The sequence below is a fragment of the Acartia tonsa genome, chromosome 4, assembly GCF_053477335.1.
Source record: "Acartia tonsa isolate MP-2025a chromosome 4, ASM5347733v1, whole genome shotgun sequence".
NCBI classification, from domain to species: domain Eukaryota; kingdom Metazoa; phylum Arthropoda; class Copepoda; order Calanoida; family Acartiidae; genus Acartia; species Acartia tonsa.
The window spans coordinates 47424858-47436568 of record NC_137263.1 but is presented as its reverse complement, the minus strand read 5'-3'; positions in this window follow the sequence as shown (position 1 = coordinate 47436568).

Below are 11711 nucleotides of genomic sequence, written 5' to 3'. Positions count from 1 at the left end.
AACGTTAGAACACTTAACTTAAAAAAACAACCAATCAAAATTCAGTAAAAGTACCCAAAGTTGAAAAGTCAACAAATAAGAAAACTTATTATAAAACATTGGGGACTATAGTGTAACAAACAGTCTGTTGTCCCCTTTCTCTCTGGTAAAAGTAATCATTATTTATGACTTATGAACATTGTAATTGGTGGCTAGTTGTGCACCTGTCTGCTTGTTAAGTGTTTCTACGCTTTTAAGAATATTTCTAATTGTCACAGGAATCCTTATGCAATGACTGTAATCTAATGGATTTATTATCATTTACTCCAATAAAGTGAAACTTGTAGCGGGCTAAAATAACGATCCCCCCATCACCTCCCCTCCTGCTGGGTGAACGAACTGACCAATAAATGACTAGGGAAATATCAACCTAATTTGACAATTTTTCCCTTGTCTTTATATCTATCTACATCCACTTCTACCTGACAAATCTTATTGAGGAAAATATGTCTTTTAGGATATTTGTCCTCTTAAAGGTAATAATAATTTATTCTCCTTTTTTAATGATTTTATCAAAGTGACCAAAACATGAAAAGATACTTTTCAGTATGGCTTCGAAACCGTTTAATATCCGCTGGATTAGAACCGGTTCTTAGTCCTACTGAAAAATAATGTACAGCATCGAATTAAAGATAATTTTCCACGAATATTTAAAAAAATAATACATGTTTTGCTAGCCAAGGCCTTCGGACCCTCGGGGCTAACAGAACTTTTTTAAAGCTAATAATTTTTTATTTTAATATCTGCGGAAAGCTGTCTCTCATACGATGCGAAAAATAACTATTATCTATCTAATAAATTAAATTGATAATTGTTATTTGATTACCCAAACTATTTACTCTAAAATGCCTTTGGCGTTGATTTGCCCTTAGTTGATTTTATTTGCTAACAGTTCTTGTTCCACTATTATAATACAGGGCTATAAAGGGATAAGACAATGGACGATAAATTGATGATGCACACGGTGATGATACACAAAATTACCCCTTCTGTAGATTACAATTAGTAGTTGAAACGTATGGACACTCAACTTAATGAACCAACCAATCAAAATTCAATAAAAGTTCTTAAAGTTATTAAGCCAACGAATAAGAAAAGGTTATTGTAAAACTTTGGGGACTAATGAACAGTCCAATGCCTTCTGATTATAATAGTAGATTTAATATTTAGGAGTAGAGTAGACATACTTTGAGTTGTTTGTGCTTAAAAAGTGTAAGTTATTGTTATTTTTTTCTTATTAATGGCCTTTGTCCCTTGTCTATTCATAATAAAGCGTCCCTGAATAGCCGGCAGATATACCGATTTGGTTTTATAAGATCTTACTGGGATTAACATCCATTTTAGTAAATAGGATACACGTCTAAAGATTTTGTTACATACTAGAGGCTTCCGGTTTAGTCGCTAGGGGCTTTGGATTTTAAAATGTAAAGAAAAATAGCCTAAAACTACCTTAAAACCTACAAGGAGCTTCTGTAAAAAGGACAAACGCAATGGGGAGATCTTTTGCATCAAATAATAAAACGTTACTACTTTACTTTATACATATGATAGAATACAAGAATACAAAAAAATCCCCGAAGTTTGGAAAATAATATTATTCGATATATTCAGTAACAATCTATCTTGAAAATTAAAACATAGAGTAACAAACATTCGAAACCGAATAATATCTGCAGAATTAGAACTGGTTCTGGATACTGAAAATCATGTATCGCATCGTATTTTAGACAACTTTCTATAAATAATACAATACATAATTAACTCTAGTTTTAGCCTGGGCCATCGGGTCTAACAGAAGTGGAATTAATCCTGTAATTTTTACTTTTTCTATCCGCGGAAACCTGTCTATAATACGATGCTTTATATAACTATTCTCGTGTATTGTAAAGTACAAACTATCTGAGATATGGATTCTATGGATTATATTTCTATTGTGATGAATTTTTGTGTTAGATCTGCAATTAAATTCACCAGACGCGGACTCAATATTGGTTCATGGCGAGAATCCAATCATTTTATTTCAAACAAGGATGACAACTTCCATTAAAGCGAAGCTTTGAAATCAAACGGTGTACCACACAAACTTGAACACTTGTAGCATGTCAAAACTTATTTAGAAGAATGTTGATTTAAAAGTATAGACAAAATTAAATTAAAACTTGTGCGCAAATTTGCATATATTAAAGACATTAAGATTCTGTTTTAGGACATACTTACATTTTTTATAACTTGATAATAGAGATGTTTAGCTTGAAATATTGTATCTGCTTGTCTTAGGAATCATTGTTTCAAAGCAGATCATACAAATTAGTTTTAAAAAATCAGCATGTTTTTAATGAACATACTGACTTTTTGTAACGATTATAGAGTTACTACGCTTTCTTAATCGTGCCTAATTGTTACAGGAATCATCATCCAAAGTTTGAAACCCATGTGATAATTCTAAAATGCCTAAGAGACGGGCGGACATACCCTAATTATAGAAAAACTGCGTTTGACAAGGAAATTAATATCCAAAATTAGCGTAGCATGTTTAAGACGAACAAAAATTGTTATATAGAAACATCAACGTAAATTGGACGTTTTGTATCTTTAAAACTGATTGGGCTTTTTTGAAAAACGGCTGGTAGAATTCATAGTTGTAATGGAAAGACATAAGACTGGTGCAAATAAGGAAATAAAGTAAAATCCCAGATTTTCATAATGGATCATTTAACGTCCCCTTCTCCACTTTATTACCGAGAAAAGAAATTATTTGTAATCAGGGATCTCAAGGGATAAGACAATGATGTGCATCCCCAATGATGACCCACAAAATTATGATTAGCGGTTGAAATGTTTGGACACACAACTTAATGAACCAAACAATCAAAATTCAGACAAAGTCCCAGAAGTTAATAAGCCAAAAAACAAGAAAACATTACTATAAAACTTTGGGGGCTAGTGTAATAAACAGCCCAATGTCCCCTCCCTCCCTGATTTGTAATGCTTTATTTTGCTTATTTAGGTTTTATAAAGTAAATAACAGACGAGACCCAATGTGCTAGGGCCTTAAAGGTTTCCATCAATTCCCAGCAAAAGTAAGCAACCAATGATGACAACATCCTTAAAAGAGAAGCTTTGAAACGGTAGGACAAACAAACATTAACACTTGAAGAGTGTCAGATATGAATCAGTAGTATATAGATATATAAGTTTAAACAAAATTGTTAGTAAATTCGTTGCAAAACTGCTTAAATACAGCTGCCGTCTAAGAACGAACTTACATTTACTGTTTTACTGTTATATGAATCATCATGCAAAGTTTAAAATGGATAGAACAATTCTAACATATCTAAATTAACAAGCTGAATTAACGAAAAGAGGGGTAAAGAGGTCCACCAGAAGTTAAAGTTATTGTATCTGAATTGAATTGTTGTGATGTATAATAGATTTTTTGCATTTCCAAATAAGGAATGTAGAATATTTTTATGCAATTTGATTTTGTGTGTGCCATCACTTGCACTACATGTTCAAATTTTCAAATAATTTAACTGCAATGACTATTGTTCAAACTATTATTTCGGCGATATGACATTAAAAATAAGTAATTAAGAGGGGGGGGGGGGGGGGAGCGACCAATACATTTTTAATTTCAGTTTGTTCAAGCTACCATCTCGGCGATTTGCTTTATGGCATCAAAGGTAAGAGGAGATATCGACCATCCATTTTTAATTTAAATTTTGTCAACAAAATGAAAATTTGAAAAAAAACTGATTTTTCTTAAGAGGCTAAAGGTAACCCCCAACCCACAGTACGCCCAAAAAACATGCCTTTTGTATTTGGATTTTTGCGATTGTGATAAATTTGCAGAAGTGTTTGGACACTGGATTTTGATGATTTTATTATTGGGGGATGATATTGTGGCTAGGTATATTTTTAGGGGTTGGGGTTGATAATCATCATCAACGATCTTTTTAAAAAAAGATTCTTTTATACGATTATGGTATGACTGTCATGTAATATAAACACTGAATTAAGAATATTTTTCAAATTTCAAATATTGGTTTTATGGTTATATATATGGTTGGAATATTTTATCTTTATATAATGAAATCATTCTATTGGTTTGGTAAAATATATTTAAATTGTGTGATTACTTTGGCGATAAGCTACAACGTAGTAATGAAGCAAAAGCACACTTTAACTAATATTTTGAGGGTGCCTAATAAACAATTGTGTTTTACAACTATTTTTGAAAGGAGAATCTGTTTATAGTGCCTATAAAAAATGACGTCATACAATACAAATGACCAAAGATTGGCCAATACAAAGACTAAGTTACCAATGGCAGGCCAGTATACATTTTATTTGACCAATTGTAGGCCAGTTTTACGTCATTTTTTGTAGGGACTATAAAAAGCTTCTTGAAAGGGATGTTATTATTTTTTATTTGATACTTTAATATGAATGTTGTCATTCTTGTTAGTTTCAGGGTGGAATTATATTTCTGTGGTTTCTGATATGATAAATTTGATGAAAGGAAAAGCAAAGATTGTTGATAATGATTATTGGTTTAAAAACCTTCTAGTGCTCATACATTCTAGAAAATAATTTAAAGTGATGTAGCTTATCATTTATATGTTTTGGATTATTGCAGATATCTCTTTGGAGAGGGGTGGTACCCTCCCCCAAAATAGTTATAAACTTTCCCATGCGAAGATACACTGTAAAGGACAATCATTTCGGTTCAGCGGTTATCAAGATCCTTCGCTACAGACAATAAAGCTTACTACGTTATACAATAGGATAATATTCAAGTTTGCATTATGGGGGCAAAACAGTAGAATTTAAAAAGTTGAAGGTTGCAACTATTATGTTTTAAAATCTTTAAAATTAAACATAAACAAATATTTTTAGCTATACAGTTGGAAATATTAGGAAATATGTGATAAAGGCCAGAGTTATAAGGAAAAGTAAATTTTCGAATTTAGATGCGGAAAAGACATTTTCCGTGCTCAAAAAAAAGGGAAAGGATGACAAGGGTAATGCTCCCTCATTTTAAAATTTAATTTCAATAAGGATGACAACATCCAAAAAAGCGAAGCACTGAAACGGTAGGACAAACAGACATTAACAATTATATAGAATAATCAGAATATACATGTATAAGAGTCGAACCAAAATTGTAAGTAAATTTGTTGAAAAACGGCTTGATACAGGATAATGTTTATGGATATACTTACATTTTTAGGACTTGATTATAGAGTTGCTTCGCTTATAACATTATACTTTGTTGTCCCAGGAATTGTGATAATTCGGGTAAGTAATAAACAATTTAATTATAGTAATTTAAGTTTATATTTCTATTTTCAAGTATTACAATCAACTGAACTAAAATTATTCTATAAAACAACAATATAACAATATAAAAACACTTGTTCTAAAAAAGAAAGAATGGAAAACCTAGTCTATTTTACAATTCTGGTGCAATTCTGCACATAAATGTTTAATATTGATTTGAGAAAAGTTTTACTTGTAAATTTACTCTAATTTAAATAATTTCTACTTTTTCTATAATTCAAATCTAAAAATAACAATTTATTAATGTAACAAATATTAAAAAGTAGTTACAGAATCAACATACCAAAAATCAGATCAATCGGATGATTAGATCACATAATAATTTATTGATAAAAAAGTAAAAAAATGAACATATTTAAAATGGATGTACGGACATTCTTTTAATAATTATAGAGTTGCTACGCTTTCTAAATCGTACCTAACTACTAAAGGAATCACCATGCAAAGTTTGAAATCGAGAGGACAATTCTAACATGCATAAATTAACGAACAAAGCTATCCGTCTGTGACGGACGGACGTATGGACCGATCCTAAGTATTTTTTGTGCGCAACACCCCCCCCCCCCCCATCCCCTCAACAAACGCCTCCATGATACTCTTTTTAAGGGTAGGCTTAAAACCCCCCAAGGCTTTGGTCGAATTTTGGACCAATTTTGTATTGATATATCCCTGTTTAATGAAATATGTCAGAAACTATCTAGGATATTTGTAAATTATCTAAATTAAAAACACTCTAAGCTATTATTGCAGGGAGGGAGGAGACATTGGGCTGTTTATTTCACTTGTCCCTAAAATTTCAAAGTAATGATTTTCTTTTCATTGGCTGAAAAACTTTGGAGACTTTGGTTGGTTGGTTGATAAAGTTGAATGTCTAAACGTTTCAACCACTAATTGTAATTTACTGTATGGGTAAGTTTGGTTTACATCATTGGGAATGTATATCAATTTATCGGTAATTGTCTTATCCCTTTAGATCCCTGCTATTATTGTGTAAACGGATGTTCTCTTTTTAAAAAATAACAAGGACGATAATCTTTATAAAATAGTAGATCAGAAAATCCGAAGGACGAACAAACATTTCAATTCTTACTTCAGGTCAGGTTAGGTTAGATTATATTGTGTACACTGTTAAAAATAATTTTTTTTTTTAGCATCAGATGATACTCTCTATTCTTCACATTAATGTATAGTATCAATCCGTACGTAGTAGGAAAAAAACCTCATTACGATACAAGGAAGTTTTCAATGCTGTATTAAGTATTAGGTAATGTTCTGTGAAGTAACACGTAGTACTAAATAATGTATTTGTCTGTATAGTATTGTCTAATACGCTCTTGGGAATATAATTCAATACGGTAGAAGTAATTTTTCATTGCCCTCCTTCGCAATTGTTGTTACCCTCTATCATAATTTTTGATACTTTGTAGGGAATGAAACTGTTTTACTTTGTATGAAAGATCAGTTTATAATATATGATTATTATATGTACATATACATTTTGTTATATCAACAAACATACCAAGCAGAGCCATAAAACATTAATTTAAATGTAAATTTAGTAAAAAAATTACTTTAAAGATGTTTAGGACTAAACATTATCCTTAAAAATAAAAACTATGGTCAGTCATAATTACAAAAAACAAAACTATAAATCTGAGCATAAATAGTAACATTTCATCTTTGTCTAAAACGACCAAGCATTGAAACACTTCCATGAGAGGTGTGCACGAATGGTGCCTGTTTCAATTATTCTATACAGTACAGATTCGTACCCTAGAACGAATGAATAGTTACTATTTTAATAAACCATTCTCTTGCGTATTGTCTGATACGCTACAGCGTATGAAATAGTACTAAATCAAGAAACATTTCTACAGCGTATTTTCCGATACCCTACAACGTATAAAATATTACTATTTTTATAAACTTTTCTACAGCGTATTCTATAGTACCCTAGAGCGTATCAATCGATACTAAAAAAATGTATGGGTTCTGTATGGTAATAATTATTGTGTTATATAGTATTACATAGTGTTATATATTAATTATATAGTTGTAGGGTACTTACGGGTCCAATACTCTCCAGAGTATCAATTGATACTAAATAAAAAAATTATTTTTAACAGTGTACAGGGCCTGGTAGACTCGCAGGGTTAGAGCACCGCAAGTTTAGGCCCCGATGAGTGTTAGTTATGTCGCCCCGTAAGGGCTAGACATAAAGAAAACAACTGTCCCTTTCCAATTTATTTTAAAGATAATTTTAGGGAGTTTCTGTGCTTGCTAGGTAATTTGAGGGAAAGCACCAAAATTTCATTTCTTGTTGTTTTCAGAAATATTTTACTTTTTATAGGGGTAAAATTATGAAGTTTGTGGTATTTTCATGATTAATTTTTGATTGGATAAAAATCTTATTTGACATTCTGTACATTTTTATTTATGTTGAATTTGTTTCTTTGTTTTCATTCATTTATTTAGAGAAAAAATCACCTTTTCATCAGTTTCAAAGAAGGGCAAAAAGCGAATGAATTAAATTTGCCTTTTCGTCATTAATTTTGTTAGTAGTGAAGCTACTCTATAATTTGAAATGTCCGTCTGTCCGTATGTCCGTCTTAGTTTGGGGGAAACGTGATTTTCTCGGCTCCTGTAAAAGATAAAAGGCTGAAATTTTTTGACAACATTCCCATTATTACGGAGCACAATTAACTTTAAATCAATGGCGGTAGGACCGCTTTTTAGCAGGTTTTAGGCTATTTTTGTATTTTTCACATTTTTCTCCATATCTTTGGTGTTTATGGTCCGATTTCCAAAAATTTTTTCAGTTATAGTATCAAAATGAAATTTCCTTTCGTTTCAAGAAAACAACTATGAAGGTCAGACTGCCTTTAAGCAGGTTTTAGGCTATTTTTGTATTTTTCACATTTTTCTCCATACCTTTGGTGTTTATGGCCCGATTTCCAAAGATTTTCAGTTATAGATATCAAAATTAAATTTCCTGTTGTTTCAAGAAAACATCAATGGCCGTCAGACTGCCTTTTTGCAGGTTTTTGGCTATTTTTATATTTTTCACATTTTTCCTCATATCTTTGGTGTTTATTGTCCGTTTTTTTAAATTTTTGTAGTTAAAAATATAAAAATTAAATTTCCCATTGTTTTGAGCATTCAGTATGTAATTTGCTTTGACCGTCAGTCTGTTGGTCATAGTACTGAAATATAAATATTAAGAAAATAAAAACAAATGTTGAAAAGGTTTCGTGATTTTTTTTCCTAATGTACATGCTTTTGACAACTAATATCTAAATTCTTATTTAATTGTTTATGCTTCGCTACTTATGGATGTTGTCATCCTTGTTTTGTGTTTACTTTGAGAAGTTTGTATACAACTGTCATGCAGTTTTTACAAGCAAAACTACTCTACATAGTCACTCATTAGCCGGTCTTGATTTTGTTCTCTTTACTTTGGATCATGTTAAGCAGTATGCCAATGCACAACAAGTAAGGCAAAGCATGACAATATTTCGTCAAGTGAAGCAGAGCTTGTCAAAAACAGTCGTTAACATGCTATCCTTAAATTAATCGTTTACCTTTATGTCTTAATTTTATCATCTTTCAAACATTTGATTTCAACTCCAATCTAGTGCAGCAAGAAATAATTGAATGTGAACTTTGATGTGGTATAAGTCTACTAGCGGCTACGCCCCCTAGAGGCCACTAGGGGCACTTGAGGAGGAGAGAGTCAAATTTAATAACCCAATTTCTTATTTTAAATTTCAAAAGAAAAAGTAAAAAAAAAATTTTCGCCCCCTTTTTAATTTTAGTTAAAATTTTTAAAAAAAAAAATTGGGGGGGGGAGATTTTTCATTTTTGGATGGGGTTGGGGGTGTCCCACCCCCCCAAAAAATAGTTATAAACCTTCCCGGGACCTATGAGAAGCTACCCTGTTAAGGAGAACCCGATCGGTTCAGCGGTTAGCGAGATCCTTCGGTACAGACACACAGATACTTAGACAAACAAACATCCTGTTACTTTAGTATAAGGATTGTCCTGAGCTTTTCGCCCTGCCCTAGAGGATAGGGACAAACCAAAACACAGAACCTGGTCAGTGCCAAAGTATACTCTATCCTATGTTTAATACACTAGTCTCCAAAGTTTTATAATAACGTTTTCTTATTCGTTGTCTTAATAACTTTGGGGACTTTTATTGAATTTTGATTGGTTGGTTCATTAAGTTTATTGTTTAAACGTTTCAACCTTTATGAATCTATAGAAGGGGTAATTTTGATAATCACCATCGGTCAATATCTTATCCCTTTCGATCCCTGCTATTCTGTAGAAGAGGTGTAAATGAAAACATTTTGAGTATTAGAAACAGGACACAAAACAAGTTGTCAAGATCAGGTGTTCTATTAAGTGAGCCAAGAATACAAGAGCAGTCAAGAAAAGGTGTTTCATTACACAATAAAGGTACTAATTCTCATAATTCTATTCATTACACAACAGTAACTAAGATTAGAGAGAGTTTTGAAGGATGTTTGAAAATTTGAGTTAGTATGATGGATGTCGAATATACGTGGATTTTATGACAGGGGAAAAATTGTCGTCAATTTAGCTTGCTGGCACGTTCCATTTTATTTTATGTTATTTTTTTGTCAGTTCGTCATATAACTGTATGTCCCCGCCCCGAGTCCCTGTGCTGGCTTTCAATTGGGTCCCTTAAATTCAACCAATAGCGTCAGGAATGTCAACACAGCCAAGTCGCTACAAAAAGCAGAAAGCAATTTGCTAGCAAATGAAAATGGTCCCCAACAGGGGGATCCAGGTTGGTTATACATCTATATTTATAGATTTATTTGGGCAGCCATTCAAAATTCCAAATCAAGTCCTTTTGCAACCCTAGGTGAACATTAAAGTGTCAACTGCCAATTTTTAACAAGCCCAATCCATAATATTTATTAATTAATTGAGCAATTCTACTTTTATGGCGTTTAAACCCGCGACCGTGGCTCAACACGTAGCGCATCCGCTCGTCGTCGGGAAGGTGTTAGGTTCGAACCTCGGTCCGACACCGCGTCATAACTAAAGACGTTAAAAATGGTTCCCACTGCTACTATGTCAGATGCGCGACGTAAATAGTTAGAGTGGGGGGAATGCCTTGGCCCAAAACAGGCGCAACTCGTTACCATGCACAGTTAGGACTTCTCAGACAAAGGTCGTGCATCACAGAGAGTTGGTTGTCTGTAATGTACTGTACCACGGGTATGAGGTGAAGGACCAAGAGTCTGGCCTTGAGTTGACAAGTTGACTGTTCAGTCCAGGTGCAACTCACCTATACGACATTAGCAACATTAGCATTTATGGCGTTTAAGAAAAATCAAGTTTTTTTAGGCCACAAAAAGTTATTTCAATTTAAACAAAGTCCATAAGTAATACATTTCGGAGGGGGATAAATTAAGGATCATGGAAAGAAAACGAAGTAGAGGGTTTCTTTGCATTTTCACAGTAGCTTTTGATAGGAAAGTATTATTGATTGCCCTGCAGGGTTAGGTGCTAGAAATAGGATAAAAGCTAATGTGAAAATACGCCGGAACCCCCTACTTCGTTTTCTTTCCATGATCCAAAATAACTTTTTAAAATCTAACTCGAACATGATGGCCCTAGAAAAGATAAATAAACTAAATCCTATTATGAAATAAGGTAATCAGAAATTGTTAAAATACACAGTCCATTTAGAAGATACGAAAAGTGTCATGTGTGACGTAATAAAAATACGTCTATCATCTCTTTTTGAGGGATTTCCTTTCCCACTTCTCCTATCATCCTTCATTTTTAGACGCAATTTTATATCGTCACATATGACACTTTCCGAGTCTCCTCCATTTATCTTTAAGGATTGCTAGATGTACATACAGGCACACTCGAATCCTAGAATAGCTATGCTACTAACAAGGATAATCAAAATAATAAAATGAACAAAGTAAGTTTTGTGGTAGATGCTCACTGATCAAAAGATACAACCATGCTGTACTACCCAGAGAGAGAGAGAGAGAGGTGACAATGGGCTGTTTATTACACTAGTCCCCAAAGTTTTATAATAATTTTTCTTATTCGTTGGCTTAGTAACTTTGGGGACTTCAGTAAATTTTCATTGGTTGGTACATTCAGTTGTGTGTTCAACCACTAATTTTAATCTACAGAAGGGGTAATTTTGTGTATCATCATTTGGGATGTAAATAAATTTATCGGTCATTGTTTTTTGCCTTAACATCCCTGTGTACGCCCCCTTTCCTTCAATTTTAATTCAAAGGGTTTGTCAGGATTGTAAATACGTTTTC